At 37.5% G+C, this 5,249-nt stretch overlaps 1 non-coding gene across 1 annotated transcript; it reads right to left on the bottom strand.

Moving 5' to 3' along the window:
• Window positions 1–4,671: 4,671 nt before the first annotated feature.
• LOC141662873 (small nucleolar RNA R71) lies at window positions 4,672–4,778 on the bottom strand. Its single transcript, XR_012550972.1, has one exon. It is a non-coding gene; the product is annotated as a small nucleolar RNA R71 (small nucleolar RNA).
• Window positions 4,779–5,249: the final 471 nt, after the last annotated feature.

The following is a 5,249-nucleotide window of genomic DNA, read 5'->3' as shown; positions in this document are numbered from 1 at the left end:
CACGTAAGCATCAGAACTTGATTATTATCAGAATTTAACAAGTCATCAGAACTTGATTATTATCAGAATTTAACAGGTCATCAGAATATGAAACGAGTCAACAAGTCATTTTTAATGATTTCTGGAAATTGAATCCAGAGATTAGAAGGAATGTTGTATATAGGATAACGAGTTGGAACTCACCTTGTCTGAGCCATAGAAGTAAAACCAACCAAACTGAGTCATTGTTTGAGGGAAAAAAGAATTGATTTGTACTGAAGGATTATTGGTCAGTTATATAGACAAGGGAAGACCAAGGGATGCATGGACTGTGAAACGAAAAGAACTAAAGCCTCGTCTCCCTAGACCGATGAGTAATAATGACAGCCATTGGAAGCTTAAAACATGAGTTAATGAGCACACGAAACAAGTAAAAATTACTGTGCATATACGAGTACCATTAACCCAAATTATGTTGATTGTTTATATCTCACCCAAACATATTCTGATTTTAAATATGACTGTTTCAGATTTAACCACAAATAAGTCAAGTAAAAATCGGGATTTAATATCAGAACTTAGACTTATATCAGAACTTAACAGTCATCAGAACATGGTTCCTTAACTCGAAAAGTGAATGTCTATTTCTGTAATTCTTCACACAAATACTGATTTCATTTCTTCAGAACTTAATCATCAGAATTTCCATCATAACTTGTCCTCAGAATTTATGCAACTGACACTTAACCTGTTCATCTAAAATAACATTTATCACCACAGTAATTTTCATCATTCATATGGAGTGTATGTGTGTGCAGCAAGCTAAATATCAGATAAAGATTAAAGTCTGATTCACTTCAGTACATCTTAGAAATAAGGCATAACTAAGAACTTTGCTCAAAATCTGTCATAATTCTGAAGTCTACTATAGAATGAGTTCATGCATAAGTCCACCTCAACTGTTTTGTGCTCATTTTATGCATCTTTTGAAATTCCATCAGTGGCTTCTCAATGTAAGTGAGCGACTGCTTATCATAATTTATGCTATTATCAGAGTATTTCTCCAGTAATCATAGAGTGTGAAAAGTCACCAAGAAAATATTTATTTTGCTTTTCTAATGCATATAACTTAATACCAGCAATGCGCTTGGGTCTTCCCTTCCACATTTTTACTCTAGATCTCAAAGGAGTACCTGATTTTTATTTCTTTTTTTTTCTTTTCTTTACTTTTTCTTTTGATAAGTGAGGCTTATCAGCACTTAGTACATCCACCAGATTTACTAACATCAGAACTTAACAGATAAGAAGCACTATTCTAGTTTTTGAATTAGTAATAAGATACATAAAGTAAACATAACTAAGCTCAATATCAGAATTTACTTGTGTGAAAAGGTTTCCACATAAACAATTACTTCAAACATGGGATTTTTAGTATATTAAAGACTATTAGTTCAGTATCTTGCACAGTTATCCTCATTGGATTGAATAGTCACAGAAATATATATATCACTATCAGAGTTTAGAAATTCATATCAGACAACAATCAGCACTTTAGCAATTTTCAATATAAGCACAGAATACACAAAGATAGTAATATCTGTAAATACTGATCATAAAATCTGATGTATCAGAACATAAGCTAAGCAGATTTAGAGAAAGAACCTGAAACCATTCCAAGTTCATTTACCAATCTTGTAAAAGTAGCTTCACACAGTGGTTTTGTGAAGATATCTGCTAGTTGTTGGTCTGTTGGAACAAAATGCAATTCCACTGTACCTTCATCCACATGTTCCCTTATGAAGTGGTACCTAATGCTGATGTGCTTTGTCATTGAGTGTTGAACTGGATTACATGTCATAGCAATAGCACTTTGATTATCACAGTAAATAGGAATTTTAGAAAATTCTAACCCATAATCCAGTAACTGATTCTTCATCCAAAGAATTTGTGCACAACAGCTTCCTGCAGCAATGTATTCTGCTTCTGCAATTGATGTGGAAATTGACTTCTGTTTCTTGCTAAACCAAAAAACTAATCTGCCTCCAAGAAATTGGCAGCTTCCACTTGTGCTTTTCCTGTCAATTTTGCATCCTGCAAAATCTGCATCTGAGTAACCTATTAGCTTAAAGTCTGATTCTCTAGGATACCACAATCCCAGATCAGCTGTACCCTTAAGGTACATGAAAATTCGTTTCACAGCTATTAAGTGAGGTTCTCTTGGATCTGCTTGAAATCTTGCACAAAGATAGGTAGCATACATGATATCAAGTCTACTTCAGTTAGATAGAGTAATGAGCCAATCATACCTCTGTAATCAGTAATATCTACTGATGTACCAGTATCCTTATCCAATTTTGTTGCAGTGGCCATAGGAATGGATGCACTTGAACAATCTTGTATTCCAAATTTCTTCAGCAAATTTCTGGTGTACTTGGATTGACAAATAAAAGTGCCTTCTTCATTCTGCTTGACTTGAAGGCCCAGAAAATAGCTAAGTTCCCCCATCATACTCATTTAATATCTTGACTGCATCAGTTTGGCAAACTTTTGATAAGTGGCATTTTATACCACTTAGAACATCTTAAAATGGCTTAAATTGGTGTCTTGAAATCAAGTATTTTGTGTATTTGATGCGTTTTTCTAGTGTTTATGCATTTCAGGGTATTAGTTGTATTTCGGGGGAGGAATCATCAAGAATAAGCCTTGGCATGTGTTCACCGTTGCGAGAGGAAAGGAACGGGAAGATTACGGCGAAGAAACGGAGCAAACTTGGATTTTTTCCAGTGGAGGCCCGCGCGCCCGCGCAGCTATGCTGAGCGGCCGCGCAGCAACCTGCGCGCCCGCGCAGCTATGCTGAGCGGCCGCGCAGCTATGCTGAGCGGCCGCGCAGGGTCGGGAATTTTGCTGAATTATTTTAGACTTCTAATTCTGTTTGGCTTCCAACTTCTATGTAATCTGAGTTTTATGGGACTATTATATAAGTAGATTTGAGACGTTTTCACAGGGAGGAAGAAGAAGAAGAAGATTGTGTTTTACGCAAGAAGCGAAGGAGATAAGGAAGAAGACCGATTTAGCACACCGCAACGAAGAGGAAGCATATTTTCTTGTGATTCTTGTTTCGTTGTAACGTTGGATGCTAGTTTTCTTGCTTTGACTTATTTACTCTTGTGACGTACTCTGTTTTAATATAATTAGTTTAGTTATTATTTTCTTGTGTTTGTTATCATGATTTCATATGAACCCATGATGGCGATAAGTTCTATTATGGGCTAATCGTGATCATGGGGTAGTAACGGATTTATTATGGAATTCTTTAGTTAATTGTTTAATACTTTAGTGTGTGATGATTGCTTGATATCTAGTATTGGTTGTGCGTATTCGTCTTATGTGCGTCGCGAACATATAAGATAGGGTGTTAATCTCTTGTGAAGCGATGGTGGATCTTGAGATTTAGAACTTGCCATGCTAGCATAGGTTCATGTACGTTGTGCATGATTAGTGGGTAACTCTAACAGTTTTATTTGCCCTATGTAATCAAAAAGGAATAACTTGTGCTTAAATCGTTGTGTTGTCAATTTCTGTAGACATATAGGAACTCAACATAATTGATGACTATTCGACTTCTATCTTAATTGTGGATGCTTGGTAGAATGGTATTAGTACAATGAAAGTTGGCTTTTATCAGTTTCGTGTTATTCGATTAATATCATCACTGTCACATGCTAAAGGTAATAACAATGGCTATAGAAGGAAGTAATAATGAAGTTGCGATCTCATGAGTATTTTATTATTGATAAATTGAAGTGTTAGTTAAGTGGTTAATTAGGTAGTTAATTATAGTTAATATTTAATCAACAATTTTAAGTATTATTATCTTAACATTGAGAAGTAATCATACATTGGTGAGTGAGTTTAATTAGACAATAATTTAGTCTGAGTCTCTGAGGGAACGAACTAGAAAATATTCTATATTACTTGCGAACGCGTATACTTGCGTGAATATTAGCGCGTGTTTCCGCCCTAACAAGTTTTTGGCGCCGCTGCTGGGGACTCGGCGTATTTGTTTAGTTTATGTACTTACCATCATTGGTCATTAGGACTCAGTGATTAGGACGTAGTAGTTACTTATTTTTTCTGGTTGTGTTTCAGGTACTTTAGCAAGCGTTTATGTAAACTCGTTCTCGTGCTCGCAAGAGGACTTTAGATACAGCTGAGGAGACAGACGAAGTTCTTGATATTCCAGAGAAGTTAGATTTTGAGGATTCGGATTCAGGAACTGAGCAGAAAGAACCAGTAAACATGGGAGATCGTATTGTTCAAGCTGATCCAGCTCTTATGGATTTTTCTCGGCCTAAAATTGATGACATTCAGTCAAGCATCCTTCATCCGGCTATTCAAGCTAACACCTTTGAAATCAAGCCGGGCACTATTCAGATGGTGCAGAATTCTGTTTCTTTTGGAGGAGCGGCAACTGAAGACCCCAACATGCACATAAGGAATTTTGTCGAGATCTGCAGCACTTTTAAGTATAATGGCGTGACTGATGAGGCTATCAAGTTGAGGCTTTTCCCATTCTTACTAAGGGACAAGGCTAAAGACTGGTTACATTCTGAACCAGCTGGGTCCATCACTACGTGGCAAGATCTTGCCCAAAAGTTTCTGGTGAAGTTTTATCCGATGGCAAAGACTGCTGCTATGAGGAGTGCTCTTACTCAGTTTGCGCAGCAACCTACAAAATCTATGTGCGAGGCTTGGGAACGCTACAAGGAAATATTGAGAAAATGTCCACATCATGGAATGCCGGATTGGATGGTGATCACTGGTTTCTATAATGGTTTGGGGGCCCAATCTCGGCCCATGCTCGATGCAGCAGCTGGAGGCGCCTTATGGGCTAAAAGCTATACTGAGGCGTATAATCTTATCGAGACGATGGCTGCAAATGAGCATCAAAACCCAACTCAGAGGATGACGTCAGGCAAGGTAGCAGGTATTCTGGAAGTTGATGCAGCCACCGCTATTGCAGCCCAGCTCCAAGCGCTATCAATGAAGGTTGATTCTCTGGCTACGTATGGAGTTAATCAAATAGCTATGGTTTGTGAGCTTTGTGCAGGTTCTCATGCTACGGATCAGTGTTCTCTTGTAAACGAATCTGTTCAGTATGTGAATAATTATCAGCGACAACAGCAGCCTGTGCCAGCGACCTATCATCCTAACAACAGAAATCATCCAAATTTCAGCTGGGGGAATAATCAGAATGCTATTCAGCCACC

This window comes from Apium graveolens, chromosome 5 (assembly GCF_009905375.1).
Source record: "Apium graveolens cultivar Ventura chromosome 5, ASM990537v1, whole genome shotgun sequence".
In the NCBI taxonomy this organism is placed as follows: domain Eukaryota; kingdom Viridiplantae; phylum Streptophyta; class Magnoliopsida; order Apiales; family Apiaceae; genus Apium; species Apium graveolens.
Note: the sequence above shows the minus strand (reverse complement) of the source record. Positions and strands in the feature narration are given on the sequence as shown.